General features: G+C 40.8%; 1 pseudogene; it reads left to right on the top strand.

The window, feature by feature from the left end:
* Window positions 1-4,735: 4,735 nt before the first annotated feature.
* Window positions 4,736-27,650, top strand: LOC143558982 (small ribosomal subunit protein uS4m pseudogene; annotated as a pseudogene).
* The last annotated feature ends 224 nt before the right edge of the window (window positions 27,651-27,874 follow it).

Genomic DNA, 27,874 nt, shown 5'->3' on the forward strand with positions numbered 1-27,874 from the left:
CCAACATGGCAGCTTTCCACTTCAAATCCATGTCTTCTAAGTCATCTGCATCAATTTGTTCTAAATCATCTTGAACCACACTTGTGTGAATCATGTTATTTGCAACAAATGCATTATATGACTCAGTGAACATAGACAACAAAGCTTGTGTCTCATTGTTTTGAACATGTCCTGTTACATGGTTAGTAACATTTCCACTAGACATAGAGGCAGAATCAGAATCATCAATTAGTTGCACATTGAACCTCTGCTGATTTCCTTGAGTGCTTGTGCTACCCCCAATGAAAGATTTAGGAGTCACTACATTATGTTTAGCTGGTTCTTCTATGATGGGAATTTGTTGTTGGTTCTTTGTTGACAGGTTTCTCATAGGGCCAATCAATGCATTTGAAACATTGAAGCTTGGTCTATCTTCCTTAATCATTTCATTCTCAATCATTTCAAGTTCAGCAGCTTTAAGAAAACATACCACATCATCCAATTTCAATTCATTGAAATTCTGCTTTTGAAGGATGAATTTGCAAGAAGTATACCATTCTTTTGGCATTGAGTTAAGCAACTTTGTATTCAAATCAAAGTCAGTCATTACATAATCAGTTGTTCTCAACTCATTCACAATACTCAGAAAACGTTCTAGTATTGATTTCAACCTTTCTCCATCCCTATATTTGAATCTTTCCAACTGTTGCTTCAATCTTTGCTTCTTTATGTTTTTCAGTTCAGAGTTCCCTTCATACATCTCAAGGATGGCATCATACATTTGTTTGGCAGTTTTGTGATGAGCCAACTTGGTCAGTATCTCCCACGACAAACCTAGCTTAATCATAGCCAAGGCTTTGTCATCCACCTTTCTCATCTTTTCTCTTACAGCAGCAGTTGTAGTTGCATTTGCACCTTCTTCTACAGTAGTTTGCGGACCATTCTTGATGGAGTTCCACATGTCAATGTCATTGTTGCATACGGCTGCTTCAAAGAGTACCTTCCATTTGATAAAGTTTTCCTGTCCATACAACCTTGTTATCTTGTTAGTAGACACCTCTTGTTCCTCATATCCAAACATTTTGAGAAATCAAAAATCAGTTTTTTTTGATAAAGAGTTTTTTATTTATTTATTTATTTATTTTAAATAATCAAATCTGATGTGTCTGATGTGATAAGAACAAGATTTAGATATAAAGATTAAAACTTTAATTTAAACAAAGAAAAGAAAACACCGTAAATTGTAGATCTGGAAGAAAAATGAAGAACAGGGTTGCTGATGTCACAAATCAATCGAACAGTGCTCTGCTTACGTCATTCTTCTTCAAATCTTCAATCAGCAACACTCTTTCTAAAATAGCAGTAAACAGCTCTGATACCACTTGTCAGGTCCCTTTAATATGGTCGATTCGGTTCGGATCTTAATCAATCATGTCATAACTCATACAAAATTAATCGTGTTGACAAGAGAGTTAATGGCGGGTTACTATATTTAGAAAGATGACCGTTTGTTAAAGGCGGAATCAATAACAAACATACGGTTGCAATGAATATTCAAAGATAGAAGGCACACACAGGATTCACTCAAAAGATTTCCATTTATATAATGTTCATCATACAAACGGGGTAATCGATTTAGGGTTTTATAAGGAATCCTAGGACAGCCGTCACACACAAAATATTCTCAATTAATGTGTCGGTCTTATCCGTATCATGTGTTCATCTGCCTCTGTTTGGCGGCGTGTCCTAAATATTCTATTTATAGGCCTGCCAACCTAGGACAGCTGTCATTCCTTCTAGAAACCCTATCCGATAATACATATTCAAAAATAAAACTAAGTGTAAAACAAGTCTTCCGGGTAGACTTTTCATTAATCTTCAGTCTCCGAGTACGCAGTGTACTCGGCCTCCTTCAGACTTGGTAAACATAGAAGTGTACTCGGAATCAGTTTCCGGGTAGACTTTACTTAAAGAATATTTTACCAAGTAAAATATTCACCGAGTAGACTTCAATCTTCTTGGACTTATCAAACTTTGCCCGACAAATCCTTACGAGCAACCTTGTTCTTCTATGGTCCTGTTCGGCTCTTTGTCAGTTGAACAACTTATTGATAAGGCGTACTCGGGAGTACATACCTTACTTGAGCAGAACCTTACTCGAAATAACTTAGAGATATTCTATTAACTCATCAAGTATACTCGGACCATAATTATTAAAGAATACCTTGCCCGGTCTTCCAATTACTTGGCTTCTTGGACTTGGTTGACCATACCTTACTCGGAAGAGTAAAATACTTGGTCTTGAAAAACAACCCTGCTTGACAAAGTGAACCTTGCTCGGATATGCCAAATCAATGATCCTTACTCGGAAATCACTAAAAAGCATATCTTGCTCGGATATCCACTTAAGAAGACTATTTGAAGTAAACCTTGCCCGGAAGGCAAAATCTCGTACTCGGCTAAGTAAAAGCTTGCTCGGAGTTCCAAGGTGTGCTCGGATTCAATACTTAGCAGTTTCTCAGGAGGTTGAGAAGATTCCAATCTTCCATATTCTTCGTTTAGGTCAAATCTCCTCATTTGGGTCAAACTTTTGACCCAACATATGTTTATTTAATGGTTTCAAGAGACACGAGCTATGTTGGATACAACGATTTTACTAGAATATGATATATTATTTATGTGTCATGGAGATTTAATATGAAGAGTCAAAATACTAACTTACAATAAAAATGGTGTTGTGGTAAAGTTAAATAAAAGAATGCCATCAAATAGAAAAGTAAATAAAATGATAGAATTTATTAAATACTTATTTGATATCTCTTTTTACATGCAGGTGAAGAAATTAATTCAATGTGTTGATTAGTGGGTCCCATAAAAAAATTAAGAGCAATACAATGAATGGAATAAAAAAGAAGTTTTAGTGTTTTGTTGGTTTGTACTACGTTTAAAAGAGGAAGCCCACAATAGCATCCAAACAAATTCTGGCCACATATATTTAAAATGGCCCATGGAAACATGGAGTAGGTCGGCTTTTTAACCAAGAAAAGAAACAAAAAAATTAACCCGACGGCGAAGAGGGATCTTGGAAGAGAAGAAGTAAAGGAGGAAGCAACTTGGTTTGAGTGGAGAGCGTCCGGGTTCAACACCTACTCATCCAAATATCATTATTAGTCGGTTTGACTTTATTGTTTTCTTTATGAATTCAGTTTTTGAACCTTACTTATTTGGTTTGATCGTGAGTATGGTTGTTGGTTAAACCCTTAAACTACCTAGGTTGAGATGAATATTGATTTTGTTTGACGGTTTATTTGGTTTTGATTGATCACAGGACCTATTATTATTGAAAGGCTTTATTTAATTCGATCTTTGATGTGTTAAAATATTGTTTTTATATAATTATTGAATATTGATTTCGCGTATTACGTTAACTGATTGATTGTGTGTCGTTCGGTTAGGGTTTTACGTTTAGGTCATAGACTTGGTGTTTTTGATCTCGTTGTGGTTAGTACTACCATAGGAATTTTTAGTGCAGTTAATTATAAAAATTCAATAAGTTCACCTTCCTTGCGACCGAGAGGTAACAGGGAGTCGGTTTGTCTCGTATCTTTATTCGGTTAGGTTAGAATTGCGCGAGAGCGAGTTTTGGTCTTGTCCGGTTTAGTTTTGCATGCAAATAAGTGTCTTAGATCGGGTTTGATTTTGTTACCTCTTTATCCCTAGAATGGCTAGTACCAATTTTAAGCGGGTTTTGTGTCGTTGTGTCCGAGAGGAGATGCGTCATCAGGGTACCTTAGTAATCTTTATCCCGGTGCATTTATTCAATCTTATTGTTTTTGTGAGGTTTAGTTGGTGAGACCGAGAGGTGATCTAGTGAACTTTAAAGAACCTTAGTTGATTATTTTAAGATCCCGGTGTCGTGTGATTAGTTAATTACTTTAGCCGTTGAACTATCAATAGGATTCTTGCCTAGGTAGTTGTATCTTTATTTTCGTTATTAGTGCCGTTAAGTTTTCCAGTTACTTTCGTTAAGTTAAGTTAGTTTTAAATTAATTAAATTAAAAATCAAATAAAATATTATTCTTAGGTGAGTCTTAGTTAGGGTTTAGTATTAAGATCATTCTCTCGTGTCCTTGTGTTCGATACTCGGGCTTCCTTAGGCTATACTATTTACGATCGGTACACTTGCCGGTTGTGTGAATTTTAGGTTTTCCGTGTTTATAAATTTAATACTTAAGTTGCGGATTTTGGTTTAATTATATATATTTTTTCGCACATCACAGCTATCGTTCAAACTGTAGCCACTGATGTGAAGAACTTGACTCCTTAAGGGTCTATGAGAAACCGTGAAAGAACTGCTGAAGGGGCGGGAGGAGATCGTAAGAAAGATGAAGAAAGGGAGAAGGAGGACTCAAGTGTGGTTAAGTCAGTGAAAGTTGATGATAGGAAAAGAGGTCGAGGTGGGTGCAACTACAAGTCATTCAAAAGTTGCGATCCGCCGAAGCTGATAGGTTTGGGAGACGCAATCGCTACTCTCCAATGGATAACCACTATGGACAAGGTTATCCGCATTAGCGAGTGTCGTCCCGACCAAGCTGTGGGTAATGCTACCCAATCCTTCAGTGATAAAGAAATGTACTGGTGGGAGTCGATTGAGCAGAGTAAGAGTCAGTAAGAGATTAAGGAAATGGGGTGGGATGATATGAAAGAGCTAGTGATGAAGAGGTTCTGTGCTGACGCCGAAGTTGAGAGGGCGGAGATGAAGTTCTTGAACTTGAAAGCAGGAAAGATGACATACCGTGAGTATACCACAGAGTTCAACCGAATGTCTAGGTTGGTGCCCGATATCGTTAACACAGATGCTAAAAGAATCAAGTTTTATGTGAGAGTATTGCCACAGAATGTTCGCATACTAGTCAAGGCGAATAAACCTGGTACTTTTGACTCTGTTGTCGAACTCGCAGAGATGGTTTATGAGGACCTGGCTGTGGAGGATGTTGTGATGGGAGAAGAGAAGAAATATAAGAAGTGGGTCGTCCTTGTTAAACGACCTGGTACTCAGTTGTGGAACCTAGAGACAAGAAGCAGAGGGTATGGGAGAAGAAGTCGTGCAAGACTTGTGGCAAGGCACACGGTGGTGAGTGAAGATGGAGTAAGTGTTCAGATGTTTGTTATAAGTGTGGGAAGAGTCATGCTGGTGAGTGCAAGTTCGGTACGAATGCTTGTTACAAGTGCTGGAAGGTGGGATATTATGCTCCAGATTGTACCGCGAAGTCCGCATGGGGCTTGCCTGCAAGTGGATTCAAACACTAGCTAAGCCCCTATTGAATAGGGCTTGTAAGTCAACTATCTGTCTCAACAGGGAAAAAGCTCTCTTTAATGAAGAAGGCAGGAGATGAAGTTAACTAGCTATCTCCCTACAGGAAGTCATACTAACTAGCTCTCCCGTAGGTGCAAAGCCGCTCGCCCTAATGAATAAACGGGAGAGGGAGAGTGAAAGGAGTACACTTCTCGACTAAGGCAATCTCATCTGAAAGCTCAAGCTCAACTTGCCGGTCTGAAAAGAGGCTCAACATTCGGACATATCTTTTCGATTGTTAGCAGGAAGAGAAAGCAGACTAGATTGAAAGAGGAGAAAGGCAAACGGTAAGCTGCAACTTCCTTGCTAGAAGGCTTTCCTCGCTAGAAGTACGATTGGAAGGCAAGGTAAAGCGGTAGCAAGCGAGGGCTTTCGTGGATCCTTCCCCGGTGGAATTGCTTTTTTTGAAAGTCAGTCAAGCAAGAAGGAAGGCAGGATTAGCTTTCAAGCAGTCTTCAAGCATGACATGTATTCAAGCCACTCTGCTTCGGAGATCTGATTCTACTTTCATGCCACCTTTCACTTCCCTGTGGCATTGCCTTTGATTCTGGCTTTAGATTTGGGTCTTGCTTACAATAGGATATCAATCTTTTATTCTATTTCCCAGTGCATTATAAGCTATTAAAGAAGAGCTTAGGGCTATGGTCTCACTTTCCCTAGTCTCATAATCAAAGACTACTAACCAATCCTAATATGTGAATAGCTTAGGTGCCGTGGACTCTCTTGCTTACCGTAGACTCTCCTTATAAGTCAGCCATGACTCTTTGCCCCCTAACTAAGCCGTAGCGCTGGGCTGCACTCTTTCTTCTATCAACTGAAGAAATGCACCTTTTGTTTGAAATGCCCTTGTACTCCTATCTACTTTCAGTCTCTTTGCTTTGCTCGGTCCAAAAAAAGGATCAGGATCTAATTCTGCCATACGTTTCATTTTCCCAGTTTTCACAGAAAGAATTTGCTGTATACTTTCTAATTCTGCCATACGTTTCATTTTCCCCGTTTTCACAGAAAGAATTTGCTATATACTTTCTGGGGGAAATATGTCATCGAGTTGTAAAAACAATGGAAATAGTCTTTTTTGGTCGGGGGCCGGCCACCAGCTCAATAACCTCTACCACTCTTGTAGATCACTGCGCCTATCTTTGCTTTTCGATCAGCTGTTGCTCCCCGTTCACTTAGCTTACGAACCCCGGCTCACTTCCAGCTTGGATCACTTCTGGCTCGCTTAACCCTAGCTCGAAACAGCCAACTCACTTCGCCTACGCAACTAAGAGAAGTAGTTTACTTGCTTAGCTCGAACATGCCAACAGCATTCCGTTCACTTACGCAAGATTCACTCGTTTACTTGTTAGCTTGCGCTATTCCACATCTTATTTCAGGGAAGCCCACGGAGCGGTTCTGAAATAATGTAGTGGTGAACGAAGTTGACTTTGACTTATAGCATTTCTCCTTCTCTTAGCTGAAGGCTTATCCATGAATCCGGACTTAAAGAACTTGAGGGCATAGGATTAAATCCAGCCACAGGTTCTCCCTATGGCTACCTTGTTGCGAACGAAAGACCGGATCTCTTTTCTTCCAGCAATCTTCTTTTGATGAGAAAAAAGAAAGAAGAGAAAGAACTGGTAGTTGGCGCCTGCATAACTGCTTGCTTGCTTACCAAGCCATCCTGGCAAGCTCCCCTAGTTCGATTATGATTCTTGACTTGACTTATTATAAAAACAACTCACTATCCAAATGAAAGACGATCGATTATCTACCCAAGAAGATAGAGAGTCCCACATACGAGAAAAGGTCACAAATAGAGTTGAACCAAGTAACATTGCAAAGGCATAATGATAGTAGGGTCGGGATATCTTAGAGGGTTTACAGGAGATCCCAGAGGGGGTTTACAGGAGATCCCAGAGGCTCGCTCAGAAAGGCTGCTATACCATACCTTTTGACTTAACTCTACTCTAGTAGTCACTAGACTCACTATAGTAGTCCGTCCGACTGCTCTTGCTGAAATCATTACTCTTCATTCTCCCGTGCTCTAGCAATTGCGCTCCCTAGACCACTACCATGTAGTTAGGTAGGGACAATCAATCCGGGAATCTAGGAATGAATGGGGATCCCTATCAGTATCAAAATGAAGAAAATATAATGAAATAGATTACATTTCTCTCACTCAATAGATGTAGCTGGTCTGATATGGTACAGTACAATAAGAGACAATGGAATGCAATGGGATATCTGGTAGAGGGCTTCCTGCGCCCAAAAGCGATGATTCACTTGTCCCCTTGTCCATAGGGACCTCGTGGCATACAACCGAAACGACTCCCGATAGATAGCCGCCCCTTTCTCTCTTTTTATAGCCTCGTGGACGGACAAGGTAAGTTACAGAACGGGGCAGTGAAGGCTCGCGGAGTAGGCAGCAAGCAAGAGCTTCTATTAGTCAAGCGCTAGCGCGCCCCTCTCTCTAAAGGTGCGTAAGCACTTTACTCGCTAGTGGATAGGATTCATTCACTTGCATTCCTGCTAGAACTACAAAAAGCTCCGGTCTTAACGCCCCTACTACTGCTGTGCAGCATTTCCTCAGGTTCGTAGAGTCGGGTTTCCCGTTTAACCACAACGGAGGAGCCACCCCCACCAGGCAGGCGGCCACGGGTCATAACGCACTCTTCGCACAAAAAATCCACTTTGAAGTTGACTTATTCGCTTGGCCAATCGTCGGAATGTGTACGAGATACCATAAGGGCCCAATATCTCAATAACACCTTTGTATAAAGCTTCAAATGAAACTTCATATCCGAAATGCAGGAAATGAAGCTTCAAGTGGGTTTGCCTTGACTTATCCAGCCTGTCTGATCAGTACAAACACCTTCGAAAATGATGGGTGTCATCCTTCTTGCCACTTTGTTTTGTTAGAGGGGGTTCTTTATACTCTCGGAACAAGGCTGTTGGTTGTTTCTCAGTCAGGCATGTCTGTGCTGTGACTGGGAGGTCGAAGCTAAGACGTGGAACAGGTCTCCCATCAGCCAGTTACTTTATTTTGTTACTAAAGTAAAAGAAATAAAAGAAGAAAATAAAAGAAATAAAAGAGAAGTAGGTTTTGGAAGGACCAACGGGGATGGAGAAGATGCCCCGTAAGGAGGTGTTATGCGTAGACCACTCAATATTTTGGAAACTGGGTCTGCTGGGGCGGGTTCTTTGGTTAGCACACCAAGGCTTCTGGCTGATCTGGTCACACTGGAGAGTTTTTACTTCGAGGGAGGCGAAAGGCCCAATGAAAGAGTAAGAAAAAGATGTTAACATGAAGACAGAGGTTATCCTAAAGCTCGTGGGAGTTTCCCTGGTGAAAAGGAAAGCCCAATAACGGCTTCGGTAGAGAACCCAACTCTTTTCCTTTTACCACAAAAACTTCCCTGAAGTCAGTCCGGTCATTCCATACAACGAAGCTAGCGAACTAAGGCAGCACCCAACGGAACATTAGTCTTTTTATTCTATTAGTAGCGGGGCCGTAAAAAGCAAGGGATAAAGAAAGGCTGCATGGATGACGATGCTATCATAAGAGAGGACCAGACAGTTCATGGTTCCGAAAGCAATAATCTATTTTTTTTTTATTCCACCGCAACTACCGAGAGCTTTTCCTTTATTCGCCGCAGGAAGAAATTCCAACTATGCTGCTTTCTAACGATAGGACTGGAATCCGAGCTCCTAGATAAAAGCTTGAAGCTTGAAGACAGAAAGAGAAGATATTAACGGGATGCTTTATAGTCGAAGTTGCGCCTAATGCTTAATCTAACTATTCGGTACTATATTAGAGAAAGACTCAATCTTCCCAATACTATACGCAAGGAAGAACTTTATTAGGGTAGTAGCCCAGCTCTTGTAGGGGGAAGCACATAACTAATAGGGTTCAGGCTTATATGATTCATGTTATCCCCCCGAAGCCCCTATCGCCTGCCTGGAACTCCTGAGTTCACTCTTTAACTAGAGGAAGCGCCTAAAAGGGGAGCAACTGGGCTAGACTGCTGATCTTATGGAGTAGTCTGACCCTGGGAAAGAGACTGTCATCGCTGCCGAGAATAAACATGCTGTGCCGGGTGACTTGAATCCTCTGAGGTCAGCTGAACTGGCTGACAATCGGCAGTAGATGCTGAGCAAAGCTGCTTGAAGCGTGAGGCTGATCCGTAACATCAACTGCAGAAGAATGCGGTTAGAGTTGATGAACAGGAGAAGGCCGCAATACATCTCCATCATCATTCTCCCCCGGGGCTTATTAATTAGGTTAAGGAAAAGATGAAGCGCCCCCATTAAAGATAACATTTAAGGATACATCGAGTCTCTTGGATTTCACGTCATAGCGTCTATACCTGGACTGAGCATATCCAAGAAAGACACAAGTGGTTTCCTTGGGGACAATTTCTCTCTTAACTGCGCAGGAATATGAACAAAAGACGTGCATCCAAACACTCGAAAATGCTTATAGTACTGATCCAGTAAGAAGTTCGTGAGGTGCCGCTACATCTTCTTCCCTCTCTCTTCCCCCAAAAAAGGATAGAGATGCCCCGTCCCTTCTTTATGCACATCCATATACATAGCCAGACACAAAGGTGTACAATCCGGTAAAAATCTGCGGCATTCACTGTAGGTTCTCTTACTTGCTCTAGTGGCTGGCAAAGGCCAACCGAGAAGGGAGACCAAATGGCTCAGGAATCGACTGGTTCCGACAGACTCGTGGAGCTTGCAGTTTGGATTATCGTAGAAAGAATAAGAGGAGCCTTCTTAGGAAATGACTTAACTTAAAAGACAGATGACGCCCCAGCTTGATTCGAGATCAAGACTCCTTACAGCTCGCACCAATAGCGGAGTGGGTGGAGATTGATTGAAAAGGCGCAGCCCTGCCGCCCCCCTAGCCGCCTACCTACTCGTGTTCGTAGCTCGATCGGAGGTCAAGACTGTGGTCCGCCGGAAAAACAGAAGTCGTCAGTATCAAGTGATACGTGAATTGCTCAGTAGTGCTTCGCCACTACCGTAGCTGGCGAAAATAGCTTAATTGGTAGAGCATAGCCTTGCCGAGGCTGAGGTTGAGGGTTCAAGTCCCTCCTTCCACTCCCGGCTTCGTCATTTAGTGGTAACGAGTGTGCGCCCCTTTAGAGATAGGGGTGAGCAGCAAGAAGCCCCTTGTATAGGGTTCCAAACCTATCTTCCTAATAAGAATAAAGGGGCGAGCCAAAACCTAGTCCTAACAAGTTGCTGTTTCATCAGCCCTTGCACTACAACTAGCCTTTTCCCTTACTAGTAAGGGGCTGCTAGTTGTAGCGCGCATTGTACTAGGGAATAGGAAAAGCGAATTGAGATTACTAATGACGGATGGAGGTTGAGGATAGAACATGTTCGGTCCCTCGCCTTTATCTCCTTCACCGGAGACTGCAAATGATGGGAATCCTATAGATAAAGAAGAGGTATAAACATCGCCTCTCGATCCAATCCGTCTCCCCTGGCCTCCCTAAAACACTCTTGATACGAAAGAGACGTCTCGCCTTAGAGAAGAGATCTAAAGTCTGGGTCCCCTCTATCACCCTCCCTTGAACCTGAACTGGTCGAGAGAGATGAACCCGCACCACATTTTATAACCTTCGAACCGAAAGCCCCAACTAGAGATGGAATTCCAGAACCTAAACCACTCCGTTGAGAGCTCCGTGACTCGTTCAAGGGAAGGTCCACCAATGATTTCCATTCTCCCCCTATCTGTCTCTTGATCCCTCATTCCACTAATCCGTTGTTACTTTACTGATTCATTCAAGGCAAAGACTCCCTCTTTGTCTTATTAGCGCAAGTGTTCGTCAACGATGAAAGCCGCTTAAGACTCGAAGGTCTAGGCCCCCGGGAGGGCTTTCAGGGACTGGGTAGGGTGGATTATTGAGCTAGGGGCTAATGTTTGTCCATTGGGATTGGGCTTGGACGACTGGGCCAACATTGATGAAAAATGACAAAAGAAAAACTTCTCCCATCGCATCATTAACCGGTGTAGGATTAAAGATCAGGTCCAGGATTCGAGTCAAATCGACCTTCCCTCTCATCTCAGGGTGAGGCAAGGAATTCAAGCAAATGTTCGTTCTTCAATCTCTCGGCTGCTCAAGAAGTTGGACTAGCTGCGCCTCCGACCCGAAGTGAATTCTAGTGGAAGGGCAGAGCAAAGCCTTGTAGTAGGAAGGTGTTCGTTGCTGGGACGGGTTCAAACTGGACTGAAGGGAGGAGGAATTCAATAGTCCTCTCTTCCTGGGGATTCATCACTGGCTAGGGCTTTCGAATCAAATCATGGGCATCTGCAACTAAGAGGGAGCAGTAGATCGTCGATGGAAGAGCCATGTCAGTAAACTTCTATTGGGACTTCTATGGATTATGGATTCGACTAGAGGGACTCCTAGCAGCAAACTAGTATAAAGGGCCCCCGCAGGAGCCGCCAGCCGGATCGACCAATAAATGATAGGCCAGAGGGATGGGCTCCTTCGACTAATCAGTGATCCCTGGGCCTACCTAACACAGATGTCCCTGAAATAGGGGATTGGTTGATCGGAAAGCTCGGGCAGGAGTAGGACATTCCATACAATTCCGATTCGCTAGCCTCTCAAATCCCATTTTTTCATCAGGGTGAATTCTAAGGTTCCTTATTCCTGTTGTAAAGCGGAAGAAGAGGGAGAAGGGGCACAGCCCCACCAGTAGCCCACGTTTCCGACCCGAAAGGAATTGCAAATGAAAGAAGAATCTGTGTGTACTATCCATGGAGTGGAGTGACTATTCTGAATCTCCTCTTCTCTATCTCCCCCTTTTTACCTTCGGCTATTACCGGCCCAACATTGGATTTGTTTGAAAACAATACAACCAAGGTGGCGTTCATTCAATCAAAGCTTTTATGCCCTAGCACTAATGACTATCTTTGGAAAGAAAGGATTGCAGGGAACAAGTCTTTCCTTTCCACTGGTTCTTGAAAGCTCTCAATCCCCGCTTCTCCCATATTGATTCTCCCTCTCGCATTGGTTCTGCATCAGATAATGAGCCCATGTGCAAACTTTATCTTTTATTGTATTGGCCCCCGGTAGGTAGGGTATTAGATTGAGTCGAAAGCCTACCGGTTCCGATTCGAGCGAGAGCCCAAACGGGGGAGGCGAGAACATCTTGATCGAAAGATCCACTGTTATGAATAGTGAGAAAGACTTTTTCAAATTTGATCAAATTGATCGATCATTTTTGAATATCTTAGGTGGGCCAACCGACCGACCGAGTTGGGATGGGCGTCCATGTCACAGAACCTTTCTCTAGCCAAGAATCCCATTATTGATCGAATCGAGGTGGATCCAATTAAATGGCAAACGAAAAATCTACCCTCAGAAAAACCTAGAAAAGAGGAAGAGTCACTAAGACAAGAGCTAGGTAAGCAAGCAAGAAGGAGAGGCTAGAAAAGGCAGGGGCTCTCCTCTCTAGGAAGATTGTGTCCAGGATCTGGTAATCTAATGCCTTGCTTATTCTGTATTAGCCTGTATTACAGGTAGTCATTCCCCCGTTCCTTTAGTCTTTTCAACAGTACTTGAATCTTAAGTCGCGGTCATGTCTAGCCCCCCGGTATAGTGACCGATTCCTTGTTTTACCCGAATTTCATCAGTTCCAGGCTCAAGTGCCTGTTCATCCATCTTCATTCCAAAGGCGAGCATATCCATTTAGTGACTGTAACTGCTATCGTTTACAGTCAATAGTTCTTAACCAACCCTTTTTAGAGTTTTATAAAGCTTTAAGAGAGAATAGGGAGTAAGGGGGACCTTCGATTCATTAGAAATTGGACCCGGACCTTCTTTCTTCTCCTGCGGAGCCCTGATAAAGTAACCGGTGGCAGGTTAGTCCTGCTTGCTAGAAAACTCCCTTCCATATAGATCGTCGTGGCATGAACTCAGAATTGATTCGCTTCGATTCCGCCCCTACTTCAATGAAAGCTAGCTCCTACTCCTCCTTCATCGTCGTTGGTTCTTTTTTTACATTGTATAGTGAGAAAGCTCACCCCTGCCTTTAGACGAGATCTTATATATGATTCTCATAAACCCTAGGAGCCTCTTTTCCTTTTGGCCAGCTCCCCGAAAACAACGTTCGACTTGCATGTGTTAAGCATATAGCTAGCGTTCCTTTTGAGCCAGGATCAAACTCTTCTTTTGACTAGACTATGAAAAAAGAAGGGTTCTATTCTATCTGGTAGAGTCAACAGAATGGAGTTCCTTGTCTGTAACTCAAGAAAGCGCATCTCCTTCTCTGCCATTCCTACTTTATTGATAGTTATAACCTATTATGAAGGTAGGTTCATTCCAGGAAGCTAGTTTGAAATGAAACCCGGACTCGCTGTGGTTCACACACCTTTCTTTATGAAATTACACAGCAATCTTCTAGCTTGGTACTAATACCTCTAGAGTATAGATGGGTTATGGAGAGGCGCGCAACTGTGCTTCCTCGCTTCGCCTAGATAAGCACTTCTTCCTGGTTGAAGGGCGCGCTACAGGCCTACGCTTGTTCCCGCGTGAGAATTTCCGGCTTTTTGGCCGTATCTTGCTCCTTCCTTTCGCCTCAGCAGTGAGCGCTACTAGATCTGATTCAACTGAATAGGGGACTTGGATATGCTCTTGCTCCAGCAGATATGCTGGGCGAGATAGTGAAAAAGGGGGAAAGATGACTCTATGGCTAAGGGGAGGAGAGAAATAACGCATATGGATATTATGTCTGTCGGAGGTTCGAGAATCTATGAAAGGACATCTAAAGCTAAGGTTACGAAGTAAAGGAAGTCCGAGAGAAGTGGTGATCTCATCTTGCTTGCTGGGAGAGAGGAAGCTTCCGGACCACCTTTTCTAGCCAGATAGCGAGCAATCACTCAGCAATGAACACTAACTGAAAGCGGCCGGGAATGAGTACCTATCCCTTACGGGAATCGAACTCGTGTCTTCGACATGAAAAGACGATGTCCTAACCACTGGACGAAAGGGACCAAAAAGCCATTCTTCATATACCGCTCCGTTGGCTCCGATAATAGAAGTGGTTCGTTTTCTTTCTATACGAAATTAAAGATTTCGTTTGTGTTCATGTTGGCGATTTCAGATGTCAATTTGGCGGTTCGTCCCCCCTTCCTACGGGTTCCCCCACCCCCTGAATAAGTAAGGCCCCGCTCTTTCTAAGAAAAAAGAGGGGTGAAGGGCCCGTTGGAAGTGGCGAAAGCCTGTGCTACAGTAAGAAAAAAAGTAGGTTTCGGTTACGAAGTCACTTAGTCGAACTATAAAGAAAGATAGGCTAAGGTTACGAAGTAAGGTCAACTGGTTAAGGAAAGCTCAGGTTATGAAAAAGTTTAGCCATTAATGAATTAATTAAGTAGTAGTGAGACGAAGTTGCGTCAGGTGTGGATATAGACTAGGATAAGGGGCGGACTTCATCTCTTCTATTATCTTCACTTACACCTTACACTTCTGCTGAGTCTAACGAGGCTCAGGTGCGGAGCCTTCCGCTGTCACTGTGGAGCGAGACTGCGCAAAGGTAGAACCTCATAGAAACTTCGCTGACTTTCTCCATAAACCTTGATTTCGCTACGCTCAACAAGAAGCCAGAATAGCTTAAATTGGTTCGTGTTCCGTTTCCAAAGTCAGTCGTCTTTACCCAAATGTGAACTTCAGACGACTCTCAAGCGGTTCCATTCCTTATTACTGTACTTCTGGGTCAACCCAACCCGAATGGGAAGAAGGGGGTTAGCCAAACAGCGGTCCACTTTGTACGTTTGCTGAGCAGACCAATCAGACATTTTTTTCTTTTTTCTTTTTTCTTTTTTATTTTCATTTTAAGGAAGGGAACTTCTCACCGAAGGAGGAAGTAGGAATGAAGGATGCAGGAAGCTACCGCTTCTTCTAGAAGGGTAGCTTATCCTTCACTTTTTTAGAGCGTATCACTATGAAAAAGAAAAAGTTTATGTAATCGGAAAAAGGGTTACGGTTGCGGAAACCAGAGAAAGTCGGGAACCATCGGTTACCTTTTGAATCAAAGTAGCGACGAGCTGAGTATTACGACTACAGGGGGAGAAGCAAAGCTTCGTAGACAGCTTCGCTTCCTCGTCGCTTCTTTCTAGCGAACAGCTTCTCAAGTGGGTGGCTTGGTAAGCAAGCTACCTTCGGCATCGGTAAAATCCCTATAATAGGCCGGAATGGCGGATAAGGAAGCCCTCTCTACTTCAATGGAAAGGGGGGAAGAGCCCTTTCACAGCCACTCCTCTACAACTTTCGCCCAACATGATCACGTACGAAGACAGAGAATTGCGTAGATAGGAGGATGAAACGAACCAACCCACTTGTCCAGATCGGAAAGATTGAAGAAAGAAAGAGAATGGTGTCCCCTTTCGCCCAGGGACATCATCGGAGAACATTGTCGGGGACAGGGTGAGAACCTTCCGTTGCTTACACCCTTTAAGTGTTGGTTCTTCTGGGGATAGATCTGGTTTCAAGATCTATGAACAAGAGAGATCCCTAAATATCCATTAAAAAAAGAGATGAATAGATAAGGCGAAGCCAGCTGAAGGAAGGGCACTAACGAGAACGGATGCGCTAACGCGCAACGGCTTTCCTTTCTCTGATAGGGGCTCGCTTCTTCAATTCAAGCTCAACTTCTTTTCATTTTGATAGGAGTAGGTACTTGCTGCTCGCTCGCTGTCTACTAAATGAGCCTTTACTGCCCGCCCGGCCCCTCTCTTTCTTTAATATTAAGAAAAGTGAAGTCAAATCAATGAAGTGAACAACCCAACCTCTTTGTTTGAAGCTTTGTTTCACCTAATTCGGAAAGAGAACAATAGACTTGCAACTATAGTATATGAAAAAGCCTCTCTTTGATAGCGGTCATAGGGGAGTTCAGAAAGGATCTGATCGTAGATAGAGACTGAAACCTGTGTGGGGGTAGGGGCGGATGTAGCCAAGTGGATCAAGGCAGTGGATTGTGAATCCACCACGCGCAGGTTCAATCCCCGTCGTTTGCCCATCAATAAATGGACCATTTGTTACGGAGACAGAAGACAAACCTAGAAAGCCTTTTTTCTGCAAGTCATCTCGAGGCTTCAAACGCATCCAAGCAATTGGTATCCGATTGAAGCATAGAAATTGATTCGCGTTGCCTACTTGCTGAAAGCACAAATGGAATGGCCGATCATGAATTCTATGAAGTTTTTAAGACCTTCACTTTTGAGTGCATAATGAATGAAATGAACCCCCGGATGAGGAGCAAATCTCCCCTCCCTTTTACAAAACGTTGGGGAGCCCCTAGTAGTTTAACGGACAAATTGAGTTGTCGTGACGAGACCTTTCTTAGTGGAAGACCGGAATTTTCTTCATCACGAGACTGATCGGATCAGACACCCGAGAGACCTCCACAATTGAGTAAGTAAGAGGACAACAAGCAAAGAGTTATGCTTTCATTTCTTTGTTGAGATTGAAATAAAGTTCTTTAAAAAGGGGGTAGGTATAATGAACGCAGGCCAAAGTCAAGAAAAGGACTTCCTTACTTTTAGTCTTAATTACTAGTAGTTTGAAGCGAAACCGGTTTTTGTTTTTTTGCACTCGGTTCCTTCGTCTTAAGTAAAGTGAAGTTTACTTTTTTTGTTCGGAACTCTTAGTCGAGCTAATGCCGAGAACTTTTTTTGTTCGAGGTTCTAGAGGAAGAAGAGAAGAGGAACCACCGCCCAATGGTGCTTTTACGAAAGTACGATCACCGGTGGCTAATACCTTCTCGACACTATCGAACCTGAAATCCACTCTCAATCGCACTTTTTTTTAGTTGGCGGACAAGGTTTCCTACCCACTGGCTACTGGCTACCGGCTAAGGAGGTGCAGTGTAGCTACTGCAGCTACAGTTGGGTAGCTAGACCATCTACCCTGTGTTTCAAACTTGTTAAACCTGGTGGTCAAACCAATAGAACATTGTTTAAACCATACTTGTGAGAGTGACTGTCTTACGCTACAGTAGCTACTGCAGCTACTGTCTTACTGTGTACAGGAACTGTGTGTGACTGTAGCTACCCGACCCCAAGGGAGGTACTTGTTACTGCTCCTCAGGTGGTTAGTGAAATGCTTCTCAGGTGAGGAGTATGAACGAGATAATACTGATTGAATCAGAATATTATTTTAATCGACTTAATTAGAAGCTCTAATAACTATGAAAAATTGATGGTATTTCAACCACGATAATCTTGGTTGGTACCAAACCCGATAGTGATTCTTTCGATTCGTATTAGAGTGATGGCCCCTGTTTCACTAATAGCTGGGAAGGGAATACGTTCTCCAATCGGCATGTTTTAACCATTTTCTATTCTTTGGATGAAATGTCGAGATTCAAGAGAAGATGGATCGGGTCTTCTATTAAGATGGACCTTGAAGCAATCATTGTCATTGTGGATTTGGGGGTTCTTAACCAGAGGAGAGGCAGAGGCAGCGAAATAAGAGAAGCTTACTCTATTCAACAAGCAGGAATAGCGGGATGGAGACAGCTACTTTGAGAATGAGAGGAGTCTTGCATTAGTAAAGGAAAGCACCTTTCTTAGTTATTAGTAAGGTTGTAGACTTCTTGTAGTTCTCTTTCCCCTATGTCGATTCTCTATAAGAGATAGAAGCTTTCCCGCTTGCAAGGTTTCGAGCTCCTATTTCTGGATGAGATTGAGGAAATGCTCCTTCCATGAGGGGCCTTTCTGTTGGGTTTTATACAAGTTTATCAAAGTCAAGTTAACCACATTTAACTAGAAAACGCAACGGAAGCTTATATTTTAAGACTTGTTATTGAACATACCATTATGTAAAACTAAAACCCAAAGCCAAGGATCAATATTACAAGAACAAAAATGCTCACATAATGTAAATGTACCTCTTTTTACCTTTAGAAGAAGATGTAGGTGGATGAAGATGATGATGTCTTCAAATGGCAAGGTTGCAAGTAGAAACCCTCAAGCTTTTGATACCCCAAGCTTTTTCAACAACACCAACTTGTTGCTAGGATTTTAAACACCAAAAGAAGCTCACACAAACTCCTTTTTCCTGCCCACTTGAGCCGTGGATATGAGAGAGAGATAGAGAGAGTTTTCTTTGCACTTGAAATTCAAAATTGATGGATTCATTTGCATGTCTTGGATGGAGGTAATAATAAAGAGATCACATGGACCCAAAAGGAAGGAAGGCATATTGATTGGACCAAAAAACCCACCCACATGGGGTGGCCGTTTTTTTTTTGTTATTTCCCTTTCTTTTTTTTTTTTTTTTTTTTATTATTTTGTTTTAACATTTAAAACATCTCCATCTCCATTCATTTTATAAAACTCACTTATATAAAATGTACATACATATATATATAATTATTTAACCAATTAAATAATTAATTTATATAAACAAATTATCCAAATAATTTATTTAAATCCTCAAGTGTGTTTGTTTAGAAAACCAATTTTCTAAACGCGTAGTGTTCGGTATTTGTTTAAATGATCAAATCACTAAAAGAATACATTTGGTGTTGTCTAGCTTGTTATTGGGTATGACCCGACTTGGATCAAACACAGTTAGCCACATTAATATAAATATGTGTCTCGGGCATACGTAATTCCAACAATCTCCCACTTGCACGAGATACATAGAAAATTAATGCAAGTGGTGAATACCGCCTAACAACAGTTCACCACCCCTAATGTGTTTGACGAAGTGCCATTCAATAACATCATCCCTTCAAGTCCCTTACTTGATATGATTTAGGTGAATCTATCATTATATCCCTTTGTTACTAGATGTCATGTTGGATCTAAGAGACATAGGTGATCATTCTCTTTACAATTCAACTTTATCAGGCCTTAGACATCTAAACTCTCAACACATAAGAGGAACAAATTCCGTCTTGACTGTATACGCCTCTCACTATCACTTTATACTCCACCCGAGCTCATCCTTATGTACCATCTTTTACGAATAGCGAAGGGGAGAGTCAAAGTGTAATACTCGGTGAAAATCAAGACCCAATATACATCTCAGGTCTAAGGATAATATGAAATTCTCCTTTACTCAAGATTACTAATGATCAAGTCAATCGACTCCATGTAGTAATATTGAGAGCGGGTCAGTCCAATATTTGTATCCCACAAATATCTATGAACTTTGGCAGCAAACCTATGCTCCATATTCATTTCTTATGAATATCCACCAAACCTAGTTCATAATAGTCTTGCTTCATATTTGTTCCCACAAATGTGATCGACTACGGACTTTTAGAATAAGATAACTTATTCATGGATTAAACATGCAAAATTAGAATTTAACTCAAGATTCCATAATCATATAAAAGAGTTAAATTACAAAAGTCTTTTAAACTTTAATACAAAATAGATCAAATCCAATTACTAGAATATCGAAGTCCTAAGCCACTCGCATGACGCTCATGTTTAGGTCTTTCTAGGAGCTTCGTGAATGGATCCGCAAGATTTTGATCAGTTCCAACTTTGCGAATACATATCTTTCCCTTTTCAACTTCATCCCTTATGTAGTTGAATCTCCGCTCTATGTGCCTTGTCTTTTGGTGCGAACGAGGTTCCTTGATTTGTGCAATCGCACCCTCGTTGTCACAAAAGATTTCTAGGGGGTCTTGAATGGAAGAGACCACCCCTAGATCGGTAATGAATTTCTTCAACCATGCAGCTTCTTGAGCTGCCAATGAAGCGGCGATGTATTCTGATTCTGTAGTGGATAATGCTACCACTTCCTGTTTTGAGCTCTTCCAAGAGACAGCTCCTCCATTAAGAGTGAACACATACCCAGATTGTGATCGAGAATCATCTCGATCAGTTTGGAAGCTCGCATCCGTGTAACCTTTTATAGCGAGTTCCTCCTCACCAGATCCATATATCAGAAACATATCCTTAGTTCTCCTAAGGTATTTCAATATGCTCTTAACAGCCATCCAATGACTGTCTCCTGGATTCTGTTGGTATCTGCTTGTCATGCTCAAAGCGCATGACACATCCGGTCTAGTACATATCATCGCATACATGATGGATCCTATAGCAGAAGCATATGGGATTTGTTTCATCATGTCTTGCTCACCCTTTGAGCTTGGACATTGAGCTGAACTCAATATGGTCCCTCTTTGAATAGGTACAAAACCTTTCTTTGAGTTTTCCATCTTGAACCTTTTCAAGATTTTATCAATGTATGTACTTTGGTTCAAACCTATCAAGCGCCTTGACCTATCCCTATAGATCTTTATTCCCAAAATATAGGCAGCTTCACCAAGATCCTTGATGGAAAATCTACTTCCAAGCCAAGCCTTAACGCTTTCCATGGTTGGAATGTCATTTCCAAATAGTAGAATGTCATCGACATACAATACTAAGAAGGTAATTATACTCCCACTAGCTTTCTTATGCACACAAGCCTCATCAGCGTTCTTGATGAATCCAAAACTTTTGATTTCTTCATCAAAACGATGATTCCAAGTTCTAGATGCTTGTTTCAATCCATAGATTGATTTCTTTAACTTGCATACTTTATTAGGATGTTTTGGATCGACAAAACCTTCAGGCTGAACCATATAGACATCTTCCTCAAGATATCCATTTAGGAAAGCGGTCTTGACATCCATTTGCCAAATTTCATAATCATAATGTGCAGCTATGGCAAATAATATCCTAATAGACTTAAGCATTGCCACAGGCGAAAAAGTTTCATCATAATCAACCCCTTGAGTTTGAGTGAAACCCTTAGCTACAAGTCTTGCTTTATAAGTATCCAAGTTTCCATGCATATCAGTTTTCCTTTTGAAAACCCACTTGCTTCCAACAGCTTTGGAGTTGAGTGGTGGTTCAACCAATTCCCAAACTTGGTTGTCATACATGGATTGCATCTCAACGTTCATGGCTTCAAGCCATTTGTCACAATCATTCTTGGACATTGCATCACGGTATGTGGTCGGTTCATCCGAATCTACCACGTAGCAACCTTCTACAAAAAATCCATATTTTTCAGGTGGATTGCTAATTCTACCAGATCTGCGAACGTTTTGTGTGTTTTGATCAACCACTTGATCACTTTCAACAACCTCTTGTTGAGTGCTAGTATCAACCAATTGTGTATCATCTTGTGATTCTTGATCCTCATCAAATTTCACTGTTCTACTATTAGTTCCTTCCTCAAGGAACTTAGTTTCCAAGAACTTACCCTTTCGAGCAATAATAACATTTTGCTCACTAGGATCGTAAAAGTAATATCCTAAATCATCTTTAGGATAACCTATAAAGATACACTTAGTGGATCGGACTTCTAATTTGTTTGGGGTGTATTGCTTTACATAAGCTTCACAACCCCAAACTTTTAAGAATGATAGCGATGGAGCCTTTCCATGCCATACTTCAAAAGGTGTCTTCTCCACTTTCTTGGTTGGAGCCATATTCAATATGCGAATAGCGGAAAGTAAAGCATAGCCCCAAAATGATAGAGGTAAAGTGCTTCTAGCCATCATCGATCGAACCATATCTAATAGGGTACGATTTCTCCTTTCAGACACACCATTATGTTGTGGTGTTCCAGGTGGAGTAAGTTGTGAAATAATTCCACAACTCTTAAGATGATCTTGAAAAACACCACTTAGGTATTCACCTCCTCTATCACTACGAAGTACTTTGATTGTTGTCTTAAGTTGTCTTTCTACTTCAGTTTTGAAGTCTTTGAACATTTCAAAAGCTTCATCTTTGTGTTTCATTAAGTACACATAACCATATCGACTATAATCGTCAATAAAGGTAATGAAGTATCTTTCACCATTCCTAGTCATTGGTCTAAAAGGACCACATACATCCGAATGTATGATACCCAATAATTCTTTTGACCTTTCAAAAGTTTTATTAAAGGGTTGCTTTGTCATTTTGCCTTGTAAACAAGATTCACATACATCAAATGAATCAAACTCATTGGTTTCTAGAATACCACTCTTGCGAAGAGTTTGCATGCGATTCTTGCTTATATGTCCAAGGCGACAATGCCAAAGATAGGAATCACCCAAGTCCTTCTTGAGTTTCTTGGTGTTGACATTATACATTGAACTATTATGTGACATACCACTTTGATCTATTTCATATATACCATTCATGGGTATAGCTTTAAAATAAAATATGCCATTCATCAAAACATGAATATCATAATCAATAAACTTAAGATCAAAGCCACATTGTTTTAAAAGAGACACGGAAATAATGTTTCTCCTTAACTTAGGAGCATACAAAACATTCTTCAAAATTACTTCCAAACCACTTGGAAGCTTTAATATGTAGTCTCCTTGGGCTTGGACTTCAACTCTTGCTCCATTGCCCATAAAGAGACTAATGTCCCCTTTGTTGAGTTGTTTACTTCTTTTGAACCCCTGCAACAAATTGCAAATGTGAGTTCCACATCCGGTATCAAGTACCCATGTATTTGAAGAAATAACATTTAGTTCAATATGTATAGTAAAGATAATACCTGAGGTATGCCCCGCATCCCTCTTATCTTTTAACGCATTGAGATAGGTCGGACAATTCCTTTTCCAATGACCTATCTCTCCACACTCAAAGCATGGATCTTGCGCCGCAACCTTTTGCTTCTTTTCCTTCGGTTTGATGGGCGTGATGGCTTTCCTCTTTCCCTTTCCTTGGACGTGGCCCTTGCCCTTAGCAACACTTGCTTTGGGGTTGGAGTTATGTCCCCTTTTGCCTTCATTGATTGTTAGAACGGGTAAAACCCTTTTACCCATTCCCGCTTCAGCCGTTCTTAGCATTGCGTGAAGCTCACCAATGCTTTTGTCCCACCCATTCATGTTATAGTTCATGACAAAGGTTTCAAACCTTTTGGTCAAAGAGTTGAGAATCAAATCCGTAGCCAACTCATTAGAGACGGGACAATTCAACCTACGAAGCTTTTCAATGTAGCTTTTCATTTTTAGGACATAAGATGAGACGCTTTGGGTTTCCTCCATACGACATGCATGAAACGCTCGAACCGTTTCGAAACGTTCCGCTCTAGCTTGTTGAAGGAACATTTCCTTCAATTGAGTTATCATGTCGTATGCCCCATGATGCTCGAAATCCTTTTGGATTTCGGGAATCATAGTCCCCAACATGAGGCAAGAGGCTTGCACCGAATCTTTGGTGTACTTGACCCAATCGTTATACGCCTCCTCATCTTCCACGTTAGGCTCATCGGGAATGGGATCGTCTAAGACATATGATATCTCTTCTTGTTTGAGAACTATTCTCAAGTTGCGATACCAATCCATAAAGTTATTATGGTTTAGACGATCCTTTTCAAGGATGGTTCTTAAGGATAGGTTACGGGTGTTATGGGTAGAGGTGTTTGCATTGTTAGCGGCCATCTACAAAATTTAACAAAGTTTTATTTTAGTATTATAAACAATTTAATTATTAATACCCTTTTATTCCAAATTTTAAAATAATAATTAAATTCTAGAATCCAACGATAAATCAAATTTCGGTTAGGTGACCTTTATCCCGTTATTTGATTTAACAAGGTAGTCAACCTTGACAATTGCAACCCTTTGCAACTTCTAGAGGTATGGGACCATTCGAAATCCTTATTTCGTGTTGGCATGTTTATCCCATCAACACCATTGGACCCCATGCTTAGGTGACCTTTATCACATGGTTTCCAATTCAAGTCGTCCTACTTGTATAAACATGTAAGATTAACATACAAGTGGTTAGGTGACCTTTATCCCACAAATATGTTAATATTACCTTAAGTATATTAGTTTGCTCTAAAATGGTTAGGTGACCTTTATCCCATTTAAAGTTTCCTAATACGTTAAGTGTCTTACAAAAGGATGGTGTTAGACTTGTTTCCTTGGTAATTATGAAAAAGGGATTTTTAAGTTTTCCAATATTCTAGTTTGAAAAACATTATGCCATATCCTAACATGCATTTAGAAATATGGCGATTTTGAAAACCAATTTTCAAGGTTCTAGTTATAATAAAACCAATTTTATTATATGTGAGTAATCGCTTAGTTTTAATAAACCCATTTAATTAAACTAATTGACGCGATATTACCAAATATATATTAGAACCCGTTTTATGCTTGTTGTCGTTCCTATGTGACGGTTTGGATATCCTAATATCTATCAACCACACATTACAATAAGTAAAACAAACAACCAAGCAAACACATGCAAAATATAGTCATAACCGAGAACCGCTAAGTTTGACCATACTTGTTAGCCGAAACAAGTATAGGTCATAAGTCACACCTAAGGGACAAAACATGACACAAGGATGGAATGTTGACTCCCACTTGATCTTGCATCCAAATGCTTCAAGTATCCTCTCCAAGTTGTTGTGTTCTTGTTGGGCTTGTTAATGGGCTCCAAACTCCCAAAAGTCTTCTTGGGCCCAAGAGTGAAATTTATGGGCCTAATGGGCTTGAATCCCATGATGGGCCGGTGAGGCCCAACAAGCCCAAAATTTCGGTCCAAGGCCCAAATCCACCAATTCTTGCATCTTCAATTTTTACAAAATGTATCCTAATACATATTTTTCTAAAAAAAGAAAATGCAACTAATCTATTTATTACAAACCAACTTATGAATAAATAAATTACACAAGCCTAAGATTATGAATTATTACAACCATATTGAATAATAAACATAATCAACATACACAAACAACAATCAACACATCCAAGGTCTAGGTTTCGGTTATGACACATCCAAACATACCAAATGTTCTAAGCATGCAACCTAAGCAACCAATGCCCAAAACCCCAAAAAAAAATCGGCCCCCCCCCCCCCCCCAAGAGGCTACGGCCCAAAAAATTTTTTTTTTTTTATATATATTTTTTATTTTCAACATCCAAATGTTAATAATGGTTTCCTAAGATCTTTGCATGCATGTCAAGATCTTACAAAACCATGGGGTAAAATCCACCAAAATTTCGGACCCCTTTTCACCCATGAAAAACCCGAAATCTATGAACATGCAAGGAGCATAAGTCCTTGTAACCGGCTCTGATACCATTGTTGGGTTTTATACAAGTTTATCAAAGTCAAGTTAACCACATTTAACTAGAAAACGCAACGGAAGCTTATATTTTAAGACTTGTTATTGAACATACCATTATGTAAAACTAAAACCCAAAGCCAAGGATCAATATTACAAGAACAAAAATGCTCACATAATGTAAATGTACCTCTTTTTTACCTTTAGAAGAAGATGTAGGTGGATGAAGATGATGATGTCTTCAAATGGCAAGGTTGCAAGTAGAAACCCTCAAGCTTTTGATACCCCAAGCTTTTTCAACAACACCAACTTGTTGCTAGGATTTTAAACACCAAAAGAAGCTCACACAAACTCCTTTTTCCTGCCCACTTGAGCCGTGGATATGAGAGAGAGATAGAGAGAGTTTTCTTTGCACTTGAAATTCAAAATTGATGGATTCATTTGCATGTCTTGGATGGAGGTAATAATAAAGAGATCACATGGACCCAAAAGGAAGGAAGGCATATTGATTGGACCAAAAAACCCACCCACATGGGGTGGCCGTTTTTTTTTTGTTATTTCCCTTTCTTTTTTTTTTTTTTTTTTTTTATTATTTTGTTTTAACATTTAAAACATCTCCATCTCCATTCATTTTATAAAACTCACTTATATAAAATGTACATACATATATATATAATTATTTAACCAATTAAATAATTAATTTATATAAACAAATTATCCAAATAATTTATTTAAATCCTCAAGTGTGTTTGTTTAGAAAACCAATTTTCTAAACGCGTAGTGTTCGGTATTTGTTTAAATGATCAAATCACTAAAAGAATACATTTGGTGTTGTCTAGCTTGTTATTGGGTATGACCCGACTTGGATCAAACACAGTTAGCCACATTAATATAAATATGTGTCTCGGGCATACGTAATTCCAACACTTTCAACCTATAGGAAGCTCTCTCATCCGAGTGGAGTTAGGCCCATTTCCTAGCCTAGTTTTAAGCAGAACAGCACCATCCTAGTCCAGAGCAATACTTCTCTTATGGGCTTGAGGCTAGACAAGCAGCCCGCTTCGCTTCCTCAATTACTCAAGGAACAAGAGAAATAATTCTTTTGTGGAACGTCTTCTAGCGAGGCTTTGAGATTAAACCAATATCTTTCTATTTGAAGCAGTGTGCAGTATGCCTTCAATTCAACAAGCATACCCTGGCCAGAATAGTACTGGGATCTAGGCCAATAATGTAATAGCCAGCATTACTTCTTTTCAAGTTTCCTAAGGTGATTTCATATCTTTGAAAGAAAATGATGCTATAATCTATTCAGAAATAAGGAGATTCTTCTATATCAAAATTTCAGTTATTAAAATCCCCTGGATAGCCCGGTATGAATGTGGAGAAGAACCAAAACGGAATGGTTCCGCTTACTTATAACTAAGGGGGGATGCTGCCTACTACTGAAAGACCCGTTTTTGCAACAGTTGTGTTGTTCTATGCAAGACGAAGACTTAGAAAGAACAAAGAAGTTTGGATCCGAAAAAGTATGCTTAGGCAGTTCTTTCGCTGAACACAAGAGAATCAAGAGGAATTTTTATAATTTCAAATCGATATTATTATCGAAGAGAAGGAACGAAAAAACCCTAAATCTTACTACTAGAAAAAGAAGTACTATAGTTTACAACTCTTCTTTCTATAGTAATTTGACCTCTTGCTCCACCCATCAGTCTTTTATGAAGAGAAAAATAAAAAGCTCTTCCCTATCTACTCATTATTCGGAGGTGAATCATAGAACACCAAAAGCTGTGCTATCTTATGGACCTAACATAGGTCACATCCCTCACGTGCGCCAAGAGCACATTCGATAGCATCCTCTTAAGGTTTAAAGATCCAAACCTTCTTCTTCTTAGCGGAAACGTGCGTGGCCAAAACATAAAAAGATCGGCATAGTCACTCATAGGGGCATATATATCCGGATAGAGGATAGTCTAGATCTTGATTCACTATTTCCCTTTTGATTTTCCTTTTCTGTCTCGTACGAAGCAAGGGGTGGGGGGCAAGCTATGACGGCAGGCTGTGACCTTGCCTTCCTTGCCTATTCATTTAGTCCAACAATTGAAATACATATTAGCATTCCTTCCCAATCCATTTCGAAAGTTACTTTGTTCGGTCGATAGATGCAATGCTGCGATGGAGAAATCTCATATGCTCTCCAACTTGAAAGACCTTCTCTCCCCCCTCTTGGAAACAGGCTAGCGATGAGGAGAAAAGATGATGACAAACGAACTGAAAACCGCGAATGCTTCTAATTCATTGAATCTTATTTTAAAGTCCAATTTAATATATATTCATTGAACCTTCTCTTCCCCCCAATTGGGCCCTTATGTTGTTTTTAAGAACATGAGGTTACCTCTTCATCTCAGTCGAGAACCGGGGCCCTTACAGACTCTTCTTATCGTACTACAGCAACAGATATACCATGCCCCATTGAACAGGTCACTCTACATGCTCTTGT

Source organism: Bidens hawaiensis, unplaced genomic scaffold (genome assembly GCF_021521415.1).
Source record: "Bidens hawaiensis isolate Kalapana, Puna unplaced genomic scaffold, B.hawaiensis_p1.1 tig00000097_1, whole genome shotgun sequence".
Taxonomy (NCBI): Eukaryota; Viridiplantae; Streptophyta; class Magnoliopsida; order Asterales; family Asteraceae; genus Bidens; species Bidens hawaiensis.